We start from the raw sequence: 17,085 nt of genomic DNA, 5'->3' as shown, positions 1-17,085 counted from the left end.
GTCTGACGTCTTGAGGGGGAACAGCTTAAATAAATAGATCCAATTTCTGAGGAGCTCATGAAGGAAGGGCTTCAGATTCAGCAGCCCTTGTGTCTCTGCAGCCCATGTGTCTAGTTACATAAAGTGATTAATTTGGTCTGAACTGGAAATTCACAAACAAAGCAGTATTGGAACGTATCTGAAGTTGAAATTAATGAGATAATTCACTTTCCATATCCATAAAAATACATAATGTACTTGCTGAAATTAAGTTATTTCTTTCTACAGTTTTAGACCCTCAGATTGTAGGATTGCTTACCAATCTTTTGCTTAACATACACAGTCCCCAATGACGATCACTACTAGTTCCTATTAATCTAATCTATCACAAAGAAACTGGAGTAAACATTTGGAATGGTTTCCCGAGAGAAGAAGACTACTTACAACAACTAATTGATTCTGAAGTAACGTTCTACTCAGCGTAAAGCGCTTCTACGCCTCGGCTGCGGCAGTAAGTACTATATATCATAACAGTACATTATTTTTCACGAATGGCCCAAATGTAGTACACATCAACCCAAAAATACATCCGATGATGGACACCCGCAGCCCACCCATAGTCAAATGCTGAAGCCGGTTTGAGACCCTCAACACAAATAATACCAAGAGGAAAGACAACTGATCATCACAGATGTTCAGCAGATGCATTCCTTGACGCCAAATGCTAACAAGACTCACAATACTAGAACGTACACAATAATTTTTCATAAAACAAATATGGTTGTCTCTATTTTTCTTTCATATAGATTTATTACTGAAAAAGAACCACTAGTTCTGTGGGAACGCGTGTCTGAGTGAGCATAAGCGGCTTCTAGGAACTGGCCTTGTGAGCAATGTGACTGTGTGCACAATTAAAGGTCAATTTTTGGGTCATGGGAGATGCCAGACCTTTTGATGGCCTATGACCAACTAGAGGAAAACTGCAAGACAGTAGGTGTCTAGAGTAATATGAAGTGCAACAATTTTGAACCCTACAGAAGAAAGATTTCATATAATAAACATATGGGCAACAACATTATGAGCCTATGCTTTATGTCAATCAGCATTTCCCCAACAGTTAACCTATGCAGGACTCGAAAAAAACATAACAATTTTACCAGACCTGTAGGCCTAGTGACTTAAATAATATACTAAATCTAACTGTAATGCTCATGACCCATACATTGGTTTTAAATGATATGATCCTGGGCAAATATTTTAATTCACTGAGTTGCAATTGTCTTCATTGTCGCATACGAGAGCACTTTCAAATATGAGAGTTTAGCATGTCTGCTGTACAAAAAAACCACTTCTGTTTGGTTTAATAGACTAAACTTTTGCTCAATATATTGTACAAACCTAGCCTCATAAGATACACATGACCCCCTGAATTGCCCCTTAGTTCATTGACATCAAGGGGGTAGGGGGGAGGATGTTTCTCAAATCTTATCACTTTTAATAAATTCTTCATTGAAGCATGAAGTGGTACCACACTCATTTGCAATCGGCACATTTTCCTTTGATATAGCCACAATATTCCCCACTGAAATGCAGATTTACAGATAAAATTGCAGTGTCCAAACAATATTGGGAAATTAACTTTCTTCAAATATATAGTCATTTGCAAATCACCAAATAAAGTGTTCAGAGTTGTTTTGCGCCTATTTAAATCTTTGCCTGCAGCACACTTCTGAATTGCCCCCCCAAAAAATCAGCATTCTTAATTCCTGATATATTTTGAAATATTTGTACTCTTCTATTTAAATGTGGTGTGTTAGAAAACAAATTGAAATTCTACAGACTTTCTTTTCACCATGATTGTCAGACAGCACACTTTTCTTTCTTTTACTACAGTTAGAGGATTTTGTTAATACCATTTTCTGGGATAAGATGAGCAGCAATTAGTAAAAAGACAAAAACGGACATTTCCTCTGTCTTTGAGGAGATATAAAATGTGTCAAGATAAAAAGAAGATTTAAAGGCATCTTTATTGCTCATTAGCTTCCCGAATGAACAGTGCACCTGTTCCTTTCCACCTCAAGTCAGAACAGACCAGTAGGTCCTAAAAATTGCTGGACCTGATAAAATCTGACTCACCATAGCAAGTGGGCGAGTAGATTTGAGGCCTGCTATCCAATGGTACATGCCTCAAAAGGACCATATAATGGGTCTCAGAGATGTTTAACTCCTGAATACATTAGTGTCTTGGCAAGTGATCACCTTGCTTGTCTCCACAAGGTATCACATGCAACTGGTATATGAAAAAGACGCTATGCCTTCTTCATGAATTAGCTACAGAGCTTTTGTGCCAAGTCAAGACACTGGCCACACAGCCATGAAGAAACAGGCCTTCAAAGCACACATTTACCTCAATGGCCAATGTCTCTCCCAGCTGATGCAGCAAACTGACGTCTGTAGGTGTAGAAAATAGTGATGAATTATTGGATTGAGTAATTTGAAGTACAGGTATACAACATCTGTGTGCAGCACAGGTGCAAGGTTATAAGAGGATACCTTTTGGAGCTGTATCCTGAGCTTATAGGACATCCCGTCTCCTGGATGCTTGCCAAGGAAGTGAGGTAATTAGACAGACTCTCCCTTTGGGAAATGGTTGCACGAGTGTTGGGAGGCACGAGGGTGAACACACAGGGTGTGTGGCCCTTTATTAGACACCACACCTTTTATTGTGCAGAACGGCTATCAAAATAGGCAGCACAATCAGAGTTTACTCTTCTCTAATATTGTTAGCCATACGATAAAACAGGTACCGGGATACATGCACAACAGGAAGTAAACCAGACAGCATCAGAACAAACATTGGCAAAGCAAATACATTTTGCCTTATGGACTTTGCCAAAGATTCTTGACGATGCTCTGTAGAATTAGCAAAAAATAAATAAAAAGAAAACTGAAAAAGACACTGTTGCTCACTGTAAGTTTTTAGGTCTCACCTACATTACAGTTGTTTGCTGGTTGTAGCCAAAAGCCTCTTGCGGGCCACACCAAAAACCTATGGTGAACTTCGAACCCTCCACTGCAACCACTGGATGACTGTCAATCATTTTCTTAATTCTTATTCAATGGCTTGCCTTCATCTACTTGTTTTTGCCCCTCCCTTGAGCACATTCTTTTGACTGCTTCCTTGTAACCTTCCACTGCTCACATTTAGGGGACTGCTTTTTCTTTAGCACTCCAAGAGAGTGCAGATGTTTCTAGCCCTCTCCCTCATGTGCTGGTTCTCCCTCTGAATACACACTCCTTGATACTGCCACTCTCTTTATGGCCTCGCTCTCTAATGCCGCTATTCCATTCAATCGCCCCCCACCACCCCACACTTTGGTTGCTACTCTCTCTCTTAAGCCTAAAGTGTGCCCAACGTTTCACCCAGCTTACCCCCCATTGTTTCTTTGCACCCCTTGCAGTCTAAAAAAAAAAAAAAAATACTCAATAGATTTAGGTGGTCCCAAGCAACTCTCCTACTGAGTCAATCTGCTTTTGAACTAGTGAAAATACAGGTTCTTATTTACCACCACAAGAGGAGCCTGCCATCTTGGCTCTAAACAAAATATAAATGGACCACTGTAAAATTAATTAGACGCACATATGAGTTGTGATGCACGTGTGCACATATGTAATCACATCAATTGTTTTTGTGTAGGCTGCAACAGGTCAGCAAAAAAAATGCACTGGCATGCAAACAGATCCTAAATGTGAGAAGATTACCTTTGCCAATGGTTGTTAGTATGGTCCACAAGAGGGGTTCTTGCCTACAGACAGCTAAAAGCGGTCTGCTGGAGAGATTTAGAAAGGGGTGTTCGAGCTATGAAATCAAAATACTTAAGTTATTCCCTACATGAGACATCGCGAGAATTCATAGGATATTCAAAGAAGTCCCGTCCATGGACTCTAATTAGTATTGATGGCGCTGCTTGGCTTTAAGAGCCATAACACAAGCCAAGCCAACATGAAAATCATGCAGCAAACGCCATATAAAATATGACAATGACTCTTCAAAATGATTTAAAAAATTATATTGTTGACTGCAGGAGCATTTCACTTCAGTACAGTAGATAGCAGTACTGCATTGAGCGGCATTTATTAGAAGTGATAGTTTGCAAACATGAACCTAGTAACCTTCATGCAACTAAGCCGCTGCCCAGCGACAAAACCATCAGTTAGCTTACAGGCAAGGCCACTGTCAGGTCTACCTTATCTGTGGCCTACATGGTTATTATAGGTGACACTCGTGAAAGTCTAGTAAAACATATACATGAATTCTTTGCAGAGTACATGCAACATTGTTTCCCAAGTGCTGTCAAATGTGACGAAGTGGAGAAGCCGGGATTGATCCCAGGTTTCCTGGATCCACTGTGTGCAACTGAGCCACTAGGTTTGGCGTCTCTTTCGCTCTCCCATTTGATTGGGGGTGGTGGAAAGAAACTACACGAAGACTCGTTTTTGGCTCGGGATCCAAGAGGACCTCGAGTCGAGCCAGAGGCAGGCTCCTGGCTCGAGCCCTCGGTGGAGCTCCTACCTCTAGATCTCGGAGATCATGAAGGCAGCGGCTGGCACAGACTGTAAACAGGACTCCAAGTGCTAGAAGTTCTTTCTGTGGTTCCCTCAAGTTTCCTGTCCTCTTGCCTCAGACACAAATAGATTCTTCTGACCTACTACCAAAATGGCTCCTAAGTGGATCGGAGAATCGTAGCTGCCTAAGATTTCAGTTAACCACTGACGGAGTAGAAAGAGAGCCTCTTCTAAAGACTTTACAACAGTTGGTGTAATCGCGGACATTACAGAACTGGTCACACATTGGGACTTTTCCACCAACATTGAAGATGCAACATGAGCAGCTGAAAGGTCTGGGTAAACAAGCAGTGACCCCTGTGTGCCTGACCTCCCGACCAGATGGAGGATGACAACCAGAACCATAAAGACCATCAGGTCGGTACTTTGACAAGTCATCCATGGGTCTAACCAGATCACGGTGTTCGAAAGTGTCCCCAGAACTACTGTATCATTTGACGACCTGTACAGGCCAGAGAAATGTTATCAATAGATGCATGAACAGTACAGGCCCATGGTCTTCAGAGAACTGCTCCACCCGGACATTTTGTGAAGTTAGAATACAGAACTGCTGTTTCCATACTTCAACTACAAACCACACCATTGACAGAATAACAGCATTCACTTTATTTTGTCAGCTTGACAAAGCTCTTTTTCACCTAACATTACACTCTTGAGATAACTTTAATGTTTCATCAAAGATCATTCCTAACAGATATGCCCCAGTGGACGTTAATGACCATGTTAGGAAGACAAAATAAGAATCGCCCATATTGGTTTAAGATATGCTGTTCTTTTAGGTGCAGTACATTGCGATCTATAGCCTTCATGAGACACAAACATGAAGTTTTAAACAAGCAGTGGAAAAGTCAATAGGTCTTGCTTTTGCAAGATCTATTGGCTTTCACAATTTTTTTAGCCATGTTGTACAGACACATTTGCTGCTGTTCAGCATGGTGAAAGGTAACAAAAGCAATAGGACTATCAACACTGGCCGTGTGATAGCGCTTTTTATTTTCAACCATGCTGCTGTACAACATGGATAAAAATAACATTTAATAAAGTCAAAGGGCTCTCATGTACACGAAAGCCCTTTGGTTTTATTAATGCTTTTTGTGGCAGGAAAGGTGTGGGTCGGACAGTGGCAGTAACAACTGGTAGTAAAGGGGAGGGTAGGACACGGTAATCGACAAAGGGCCATCCAATGACACAAAAAGGGGGCACGAGGCAAGGAAAAATAGTGGGAAAGCAATAACGTTAACAACTAATGATGCCCAAAGGGGGACAAACAACAACGAGAAGAGAAAAAAATGTAGCTCACTCCCAGCGCAAGCAGTGGAAGGACGCCAAAATAAAAACATTGATCATTACTTGGTCTATGCTCCACTGAAGAGAAAAACATATGAAAAGTGAAAGTGAAACCAGTATGTGCTGACCAATGCGAAGCAAGGAAATGAGTGCCCAAGCCAAGCAATGCTAAGTAATGGCCAGCTCTTGGCTCCCTGTAAGATTAAGTTTACAAGCAAACTCACACGTGGCCGTGCCTGCACGGTCTCAGGCAAGACCCAAAAACCGAGCACGAGAGGATTGGGCCCATATTGTCTAAAGACTGTTGAATACCACAGAAGGTCATTAGTATCGACATCCAAGCACATTTGCCAGAAACTGACCAACCTCAGACAGGCAGTGCCACACTACATGGAAGTATATGAGCAGATTGGAGACAGAGAGGTGCATGACAGAAAATACTAGAAGACCGAACTTCTCAAGCTACGCCCCTAGGCTATGGCAAACACTAACCCACATGGATATAAGCATTGCTCCAACTGCCTTGCAATTCAGAAAGAAACACAATGCTCCAAGGATCTTTCATCCCAACACACTGCAAATTCATGTTCCAGGTGACTGTTATTCCAACAGTCATGCATTTGTTGAATGCCAGAAGATATTGCTTTTGAAAATTTCACTGCCATTGGTGATCAAAATACACCGATATTCTTTCATGTTTTTAAATCTAGAAATTACGATTTGGCTGCGTTACTCTAACTCATTAGCAAAGAAGAAACATTAAAACTATACATCACAGCAGCTCAGAATTTCCAATGGTGCATTTGAAAATGCATATTGCGCAACAAATCCAAATGTACAGTAAATCAAAGGCTGCACATTTGCCATGGTTGCCCATCTGACAACAGTTGCACATTTGTGGGCTACCTGAATAATACAAAAATAATCATTAAAAAAAAATACTGCAAAAAACACACAGTAAAGACAGTTTGGCATTTGCAATGGCCGTACAATTGCAATGGTGCACATTTTGCAGTGCATGCGTTTGCAAAGGCTGCACACTGTAAAGTTTCCAGTGTGCAAACGTTTGGCTACCTGGCTACAAATCTCACCACTCTATGGAATTCCACCAAGAAGCACTATTTAGCAAATGGAGTCCAGAACTAGTGGAGGATGAGGATACCATCGAGGTCATTCAAAGGTTCGCCCTCAAGGAACAGTTTATAAAAATAATAGTACTTGCTTGTCAACTGTTCAAACACAAGCAGGTTAAACTGCCAATCATAGGGGCGGCAGGCGGCAGCACCCGCTGGATGGGGCCACGGTGGCGCCGGTCGCTTCCTCCACCCATATCCCACACACAATCGGATTCTGTGTCTCGGATTCAACAATGTCTCCCCTGGAGGTATATGCATCTCAGAGAGAAACTGGTTTTTCAACACAAAAGTAAATTTTACTGTATTTGGCGATAATATCTGGAAAAAATGCCTCTGCTTGGGGCCTGAGCTGGAACGCTCCCAGAAGGGCCTACTGCACAGACAATACCTTCACTGTCTCTCCTATACACAACTGACGCGACATGCCCAAGCGTGTTATTACCAACACAGCTACATCACACTTCAAAAGCAGATAAATTATTAATCTAAATTTACGAGCATGTTTTGACAGCGAAGTACTACCATGGCCGATTGGTCTTTGTGTAGCTTGCAGCAAGCAAACGCTATATCGGTAATGCACGGACCTGTGGGACTTAAAGCCACGAGTTTGCATTTCCTGCTAGGGGAGGTTAATGTTTTCACTTTATAAATAAAACTGGAGTTGTAATCTGGAATCTATATCTTCCCCATTTTCTACCTTGGAACCGTAAGGACAGAGTTGTAATCCAAACTCCCTCACGCAACTAAACAATTGGATACCGATGCAAATGATGGCCCTTCCGCCTCCGTTCCACCTGTTAAACATAGACTTAACAGATTTACCGCAGGAAGGCGGCAGACGCTTGTTTTGTGTTCTTGAAGAAGGATTGAGCTGAGATTACCCCAGTTTACAGTTCTTTGAAGATTCAAAAGCTGAAGCAGTACACATTATATAAAGCATAGATGTGTCTGACAACTAATAAAGCACGTCCAAAATGCCACCTTCAGACTGGCCCTTGACATTCCTCACCGCAGCCAGATCACACAATAACTCCACTGGCTCCCAGTCAAGAAGAGTCCCCTTTGAGTTCCTCACTCACGCCTACAAAGCCCTACACAACGAAGGACCAGCGTACCTGAACCAACACCTCACAATCCATGTACCCACCAGACAACTCCGATCCGCTCAACTCACCCTCGCCTCCATTCCCAGGATCCACAAGCCCGGAACTGGGGGGGAAGATCCTTCTCCTACCTTGCCACCAAGACCTGGAACACCTTGCCCCTGCACCTCAGGCAATCAGCGTCACTGACCCAATTCAGGAAGGACCTCAAGACCTGGCTTTTTGAATGATCCTCCACCAAGTTTAACCCTATCCATGCTGATGACGGAACCGCTCCGTCATCAGCCGCGGTGTCGCTGTGCTGATGACGGAGCGGTTCCGTCATGGCCCAGCCGCCACGCCTGCACGGCGCTGATTTCGCGCCTGCGCGGCGCGTTCTATTAAGCGGGTGGGGCCATGACGGAACCGCTCCGTCACGAGCACAGCTCAACCGCGGCTGGTGACTGAGCGGTTCCGTCACCAGCATGCGCCCGCCGTGCGGCCCCCCCCCCCCCTTAGCGCTGCGGCGGAATAGCCGCCGCATCGGTGTGGTTAACCAGCATCCCCCCCCCAGCGCCTTGAGACACCGACAAGTGAGTAGCCGTGCTTTACAAGTCTCTGATTCAAGCCCTGGCAAAGCAAAAAAAAAAAAAAGCCCGGACTTCGACAGAATGCAATTATTTTATCACCTACTTTTTGCAAACATACACAATACGCATAATTGTAAAAATACATAAAAATAAAGGAATAGCCTAGCATCCCTGACATCTAAGTTCGTCTCTTTTCAGGCGGACTTGTGCACAGCACAGCCTACTAAATTACAACCTTTTGCTTGGATGAATTTATGTATTCTGAAACTGTATATTCAAGACAAAAATGTGTATATTTTCATAACTCATAAGCTGATTGAGGGAGAAAAAAAATATTCCTAAAATATATTTCAAGCCGATTTGAGTGATAAATGATGCAGATAGACTTATTACGACTATTACTTTCAGGCCAGTGTCATTGCAGAGTTGGCTATTATAGATTGTTCACGTAGAGGAATTTTAAATTGACAATGCCTATTTTACATTAAGCTGTGACCTGGTCTGATGCACTGAGGGGATCCCTGCTAGTAATCTGGCACTAATGTAATCTTGTCTGATGCGGTCACTATAACAATATTAGTAGCTCACAATGATTTTCATTGAACATAAGTAGCTTTTATTACAGAAAATGTTGGACACCACTGATCTATACCAATGCACAAGTTAGGACTGCCAGAGAACCTACACCAGTGTACTGCTTGCGACTGCAAAGCCATCGCCTGGTAATCAAAGGCTCTCCAAAGCAAGCTGTGAAATGGCACCCTTGGAAAGAGCAGCAACCATGCCTCAAGAAACCAAGACTTAGGACTGGAAGGAGAAATATTTAAAGAACCACCAAACAATAACACCAACTGCACTAGAGAGAACCCAGAGTGCTTTCACAAATGGGAAGTGTACAAGAACAGGTTGTGCATGTTAAGGAGCACGCTTTCCAATGCAACGAGACCGGAAATATGGGCTCAAAATAGCTCTTCAAAGCCAGCAATATAAATCAGAGGTCCTCTGAGGCAAGCAGGAAGGGTGTGGAAGCACACGACAAAATTGAAGAAGAGGGCACGTGCCAAGCACTTGTCCACCTTGGGCAGAGCACTCTACCTTTTGGAAGGACTGCCTGGGAAAGTTTACCAGTGTACCCATTTGAACTCCAATGATTTGTCATAGTTATACTGTCCACAGCCCTCCTTCCCCGCTTACTCTAACTTTGGCCGTTCTGTAATTGCAGCTCAGGAGACAGCATCTGTGAGCTGGGCATCTAGATAGGACAGACCAGTAGAAATGTAAGACGTTGCAATGGTTATTTTAGTCCAGAGCAGGGTAGGCTTCAACTAGGATGGAGGATTTGCATGAGTTCCATGAGTATCTTTTGGCGTCGGAGGACCCCGAAACTGGCTGATGCATAGGGTAGTCTTTGTGCACCGGGTACAAACTTAAAAACCACTATACAGAGGGTTACTTTAAAACCCAAGGAAACATTTGTGTATGGGGCCAGCCATAGTGCCATAATCTTCAGAGTCCTACCCAGTTACCTATCCACCGGACATGCATGTGGCTATTGCGTCCAACAGTTGTCATTGCTTTGCAATGTGAGTCTGCCTGCAATTCGTCATAGAAGGGAGAACGGGTGCCTAAGGTTTGTGCACGACACCAGCCTCTGTGCCCTTCGCAGGTGTCGCTCCAAGGTACAAGCTACCCTCGCCTTCAGAAAAATCACTAAATACCATTGACGAATATGCACCACAGCTCTCACAGCACAAACCTGAAATCAAAAAGAATGCCATGGCTCATCCATGTGGTTTGCACCCCTCGCAAATGCTGCACTTTCCCAAGTCATTCCATCTTTGAGGGAAATGGATGTACGCCCAAGAAGCTTTTACAATCCATCTTTGAGGGAAATGGATGTACGCCCAAGAAGCTTTTACAATCCAAGTCTCCCCTTTGGCTGTTCTCAAATGTCTGTGGATGCAAATGTAATTGAACTCTGCACTCATACCAAGACCCAGAGTGGTTCCCATCACCAAATGTTGATTTCTGAACTCTTGACTAAGCAGTGACCTCACCAGGGGCAGGGCAGCAAACAGATGTGCCTTTGGAAGGGAGTACCCAGGCAATCCAGCAACAACACCCAACTTCCTCCCACATATCCCTGGGCGGCAGGCACCGCGGGCATAAATCAGGGCACTTTTCCAGAGACATGCCTAAACACAACCTAAAACAGATCCAGGAAAGCCGGTACTGAATCAGAATGTCAATAACCCAAAGAAATGACAGGCACAGCCCTACAAAAACGCCTAGTTCTCCACTACCATCGTTCATTTCTAATGAGCAACAAGACTCACTTGGCCAATTTCAATAAAATATCAACCAAATATAACATTTAGATGACACGCAGTACCCAACTTAGGTCTGTTGGTGCTGGCTTTGCTTATCATAAAAAGACAGGCCGGATATGTGTTGGTAGAGCAAAAGTGGAGATATAATCCCAATTTTCACTATGGGCACATTTAAGAGTGACAGATCTGTATTGCACGGTGTTATTTACAATTGAACTATGGATACATCCTCGTCCACGTCCACGTCCACGTAAGCTACTTCACAGCACAAGTTGTATGCACTTGCCCTAGACGTTAGCAAGTTTCTCTGTATTAGCTGCCAATGGGGTGGGAATCCAAGAAACAAGGAAATAAAGGGGTTCCAACTAACTAACCAGTCAAGTGCAGCAAGTTTTCATCACTAGATACACAAGATCTATCTCCAGCTTAAGCCAGTGGCTCTCACTCCAACTTCCAGAGATTGATACATGCTAGGGATTTAAACCACATGCTCACATCATCACTGGTAATGTTGAATACTTTCAGACAAACTAAAATACTTTTCTAACAGACAGAGGAGCCGATCCATTCTCGACAGTCTGAAGCAGGAATGGATGGGTAAATGACAATTGTTGACACTGGTACAGTGGAAAAACATGTCCGTGCAATACAATGAGATGAATTGGTTTCCCAGCAGACCTCTTCAGCTCCTATTAGGATCTCAGATCAAGTCTTTCACATTAATCTATTGAGACCTGTCATTGGAGGAACTGCTGCGTTGTCCCTTTTTTGGTGTTGTTTCAGAACTCGGATGTAGAAGACTCAACTGGTGCAGACACTCAATTTAGTCATTAGAAATATTAAACTAATGCCATCACATCAGACAGCTGATATGGTTTAATGAGCATTTGAGATGATTGCCGCACCCTGGACCTCTTACTAGTTCACTCTACCAATGATTGTCTGTTCACACATGCAGTACTGGTGAGGCATCTAATCACAAAAACAGTATTACTTTTTTATCCTTGCTCCATCCATCACCACCTTTGTTTTTTCTTTGTTCGCCCTAAGTTGGCAGGGTATGCTCAGATGTGAGTCCCTTGCTCACTTTGCCACTGGAGTCAAGCAAGCCCGGCTGAAGACGGCTGTAATGCCAGAAACCGGTCCTGGGAAGCTTGATTCCGGTCCAGGGAAGACATGGCTTGGCAGTTCGGGCTGGACTGTTCCCATGAGGCACTGGGTCAGACTGATTTGCATATGGCCATGTCTGAACTGGGGTGGCGGAGTGAGCTAAAGAACGGTGATGGATTAAACCCAGATCAGTTGACTGGGGATGAGTGTTTGTATTGTCAACGCTCCGTCTATCACCACCGTTGGTTTTTCTCAGTAGAATATATACCATACAGCATGGACATTATAACAGTATGGAGAATTCAGTATGCCTAATACAACAACATGGACTAACCAACAACATGAAGAACCCAACAACAAAGCCCATTAATTTACTAACTATGCAAAAGCATAGATAACCCAACAAGTTGGACCATCTAGTCTAGAATATACAAGGTTATGGACCATCAAACAACAGACATCAGCATACCCAGACAATACAACACCACAGACCATTGAACATGAACTATAAAATAACAGACCATCCAGTATGACAAATATAACAATATGAACATCTAACATGCAACCCTAGTATGGACAACACAACAAAAATGTATAAACCAGTCTTGAAGAGTCAACAGCCAACATCTGAAGCTGGAATTATTTGGGAGGGATCAACTGCTCACTATTGTTTCTGCAGCTCACTCATCTGACAGAAAAAGCAAAATCCTCACACAAAGTACAACCAGAAAGCACCGGACTCCTCAAGCTGTCAAAGGGTCATGAAGAAGTACTCCCAGATGCTTGGAGAAGGAGTGTATATTACCGATCTCTCCGAAACCGGTTTTAGGCCAGCAACAGCTGAGACAAGGCAGGACATTTCCTAGAAGTCTAAACGTCAAACAAAAGCGGTCGATATTGATTGACATGGAAAACAAGTACAGAAACTCAGTCATGTCATTATCTAGCGAAAATGACAGACACTCAGCAAAAAAAAAAGTTTGTTTTCATGACACACAGAAATGGGTAGTTCAAGCTGGGATAAACAAGCATTGGTAAATGCATTAGGTTTTTCCTATGTGATTAACAATGAGCTATTTTTTGTTGTAAGTTGTAGCATGCTGAGTAATTGTACAATGTAAGTTACAGGGAGTCTGTTAAAGTGTTATGACTTGTTTATGTACAAAAATGCAATATATTGTGCTGTTACTAGTGGAATAGCCCAGGTAAGTAAAAGCAAATTATGAAAAATAAAATGAGGGAAATAGAATTCATTGATGTAAAAGCAATATTATGGGTCTAGAGGAGTTCTGACAACTTGTGGGCCCAGGGCTACTGCACCTGCTGCAACATTTAAATCATGACCTTGTTGCCTGAAAGGTAACTGCACTTGTGACTGCCTGTTTAGTAGTAAAATATATAGCAATTGTAGGTGTTTGGTGGGGTCCCTAGAGCTTTTGGCCCCAGTGCCACAGCACCTGCTGCACCATTCAAATTAAGTCCATTTTGACTGCAGGGTAACTGCACTTGTGGCTGGTTGCATTCCAGCATGCAGTCTGCCTTCTCGGTGGGAAGAGATCTGATCTTGAAAATGAATGGGGCTTAAACATAGTGAACAGCTTTAGAAGTGTCAGAAATGTGTGCAGGCAAGGGAAGGTAACAAAAAAATTAAGTTCCAAACAAATGAAATGAACATAGTAATTCGGCCATGGGAATTGGTAAGAGCCCCTTTTTAAGGTATATTAAATACAAGAGATTTCACAAGCACAGCGCAAGCGCTGTGCAGGCAAAACCTAGAAAAGGAGTGCAGCATGACCTCGATTAAACTATGGCATCACCATCTCTAGCAGTCTGTCTTTACGAATGACTGACGGAGCCAGTTCTGTACAAGCTTAGGGGGCACGCTTTTCTCCTGCTTCCCAGTTTAAACTGCACTTTCTCTACACAGAGAAACTGAGCAAGAATCCCCAGGATTGTGCAGAACACGTCAGAGTACCATTATACAAAGCTACCACTAATAGAAGCCACTACACATTGAGGTATGCCTGTACAGACCACCTCACTTAAATAGCCTGGGCATTGCATTATATAGTAGCATTTAGGGCGCTTGCATCTAGTTCTTAAGCATAGCCTAGAGCCACTCATGAATCTTAACCCTCACTTTATGCCTATCCCTATAGTTACACCAATGCTAACAAAGTGCAACTCTAAATCTATACCTTAAAACGTAATCTTCAAACTCTAGTTGTAATTTTATCCTTTACCCAAATACTAAGCTTAGCCCTGAAACTAACCCTATACTCAACCCAAATTGAGCTTTGCCCTACTCCCAACTCTAATCGCAAACTAACACTGCTCCTCGGCCTATCCCTTAGCCAGCACATTCTCAAACCCATTAAAACCATCACCTAAACTGATGCAGTCCCCCTACTTAACGCGCCTCCATTTGTACAGCGCACATAGTCAAAAGAGTTCTCTGCAGATCAGGAGCGTTGCCAAAGATGCAAATACATGTACAATACCCAACACTGGGAGGGAACCATCTATTGTATAGTGCTTATACAGCGTGGACCACACTAAGTGTGGAATCACATTACGTGGCAACGTAGAACTGCGTACAGTAGAACACCAAGACATTATTACACCACAAAGAGTACAACTGTGCATATCGCATGTTCAGCAATCAAGGCCCAAGCCTAGGCACGCACTCTTGGGGATGTTGACACTATGCCAAGACTTGAGAATAAAGAAGCCAGTCTAAGCAGGGTAAAGCACATACAAAAGGTTTTGCTTAGAGCTCAATAGTTACCGCACTGGAGACAGTCGCAGTGATGCTGGTATGTCGTCTGTTGGCGGGGTCATTTGCTTAATTGTTTGGCAGTGTTCTAGGGCTGTACTAAGCGCACTGTGCCAAACTCTTTCCAACACAATAACATAAGCTGACTCACTAACCCAGAGTACCGCAGATGAGACTAATCCCTGGATCAAGCACTCTTGTACCAGCTAACTTTACTAATCAGATGATTAAATCAGGCTCTTTAAACAGGAAAAATATGTTTCGCGTGTGGCTGGGCAGTGACTGTAGCGATCCAATAACTGACGCGCCTGAATATTAAAATAGTCAGTGATAAAAATTATATGTACAGCTTTTTTTGGGATCAGCCATCAGTGAGACTGCTTGCTTTTCTGTATGCTCTGGAACTTTGGAAGCACGCTTCGACAGAATGAGAGCAAATGTCAGACAACTGAAGAAAAGATTAAAAATTTGTGAGTACTCACCTTCATAGTAATCTGGGGGATTTTAATTAACTTCATCAGAAGCACAATGTCACAGTCAAGCCCCTCTCATGCCCCGCCCCTGCAGGAACCCCTCTTCTCTGTTGTCCTCCGTGTTAATCACAGAGCAAAACAAATAACCACCCACCAAGTCACTCACGCGCACTCTGAAGAATATTCTGATAGCACAATCTACAAGAAAGAAAAAACACCACCCTATCACTTTAACCAATGGAGAGTGTGGGATCATTTCCAGTATGATGATCCCCTGCTTGACTTCCCCTTTTTAAATAATATGATTTCACCTTTTGAAACCATTTCTACGATTCTTCACAGAAGACGATCTACCAATTTCAAAATGTATGCCTTGTTAACAATTCTTTTCTTTAGTGCTTTACAGGAAATTGATCCAGCATAAAAGTGTGATATGCAAACGATAAATTAATCAAACTATTGATGGATAAACTGGCCCAAAGATGATTCTTTCAACAACAACAACATTCGAGTGAGAAAAGTGGAGACAAATGTATAAATAAAAGGCAGGTGTGTTAAGGAGTGCCATTTAAAGACGGTGAAAAATGATCATGAAAAGGCAACAAGCAACCAGGCGCTTGGAGAGGATTCCTAGTGGATTAGCATAAGGCAAGGAGGATTTACAGAATCAATGCATTTAAAACAAATACAATTGAAACTGAAGAAACCATAGAAACCAACAAAATATCCGTAGATACTAAGAAGCGTAACAGTGGGACAGAAGGCCAAAGAAAGATACCAGTAGAAGAGTTAAAAACACATTCAAGTGGTATAACAGCAACATTAGATAGATTGGCAGAAAGACGCAAACTATAATATATGTATAAGTCTACCAGAGTTTAAATAATACATGTTATTACAAATTATGTAGTGAATTTTTCTCATTTTACTGAATAAGTGTAAGCAACGAACCAGGTAGCTTAAATTAGTTCAACAAAGGTGAAAGAGGAGCAGGAAACAAGGAATGTGAGCGACTAGAGATGACCGGTGGGATTTATTTGCCAAGGAGAAGACATAATAGACAATGTAGGAAAAGGAATTTTATTTTATAATGGGCAGCTGTCTTGTTTGCTAAATACATCTTCTGGACATTTGGAGAACTTCTCTGGGAATACAGTCCTCATGTTCCTTACCATTGGCTTTGTGGTTTGTAGCTCACATTTTCAGGCTTCCTATTTGCCGCCTTTATTTATTTTAGGTTGTACAGGGTGAGTTCATCCCTGCCAAGGAGGAAACACTTTTCGTGCCTATTTCCCTTGTATTCTTCCACCAGTGCTACAGACCTTCAAATCTTGTTATTATCTTGTCACATTTGCTGTGCATTCAAAGACCAAGGTCAAATGTCAGGCTCCCTCTTGTGAGGAAACTTGGTGTTTACTTTTCTTTCTCTGACTTCAAAGTATAAGTATTCATGTGACAATCTTGCTGGCTACTGGTGGGGGTAGTAAAGTTGTTTTTCCCTAGCACACAACAGCATTTAAATGAACTGTGCAAGTATTTCAGAATAGGTCATAAACAGGAACACAAATGAAGCATTTGTTTTATTCTGAAATTTGTTGTGAACAAATAATTTAATATGATCAAAACAAATCATCACACTAGGCAATGCCAGGCAATGCCATTTCCACACATCATTTGTGCACTGTATAGTTTTAAT

The 17,085-nt window shown here is 42.5% G+C and overlaps 1 protein-coding gene across 1 annotated transcript in view; it reads right to left on the bottom strand.

Moving 5' to 3' along the window:
* RIPK4 (receptor interacting serine/threonine kinase 4) overlaps nucleotides 1-17,085 on the bottom strand; it is a 78,134-nt gene that overhangs the window by 54,570 nt on the left and 6,479 nt on the right. The gene's annotated exons all lie outside the window — the stretch shown is intronic.

The sequence above is a fragment of the Lissotriton helveticus genome, chromosome 8, assembly GCF_964261635.1.
Source record: "Lissotriton helveticus chromosome 8, aLisHel1.1, whole genome shotgun sequence".
In the NCBI taxonomy this organism is placed as follows: Eukaryota; Metazoa; Chordata; class Amphibia; order Caudata; family Salamandridae; genus Lissotriton; species Lissotriton helveticus.
The sequence above is the reverse complement of the archived record's forward strand: the minus strand, read 5'-3'. Positions and strand labels throughout refer to the sequence as shown.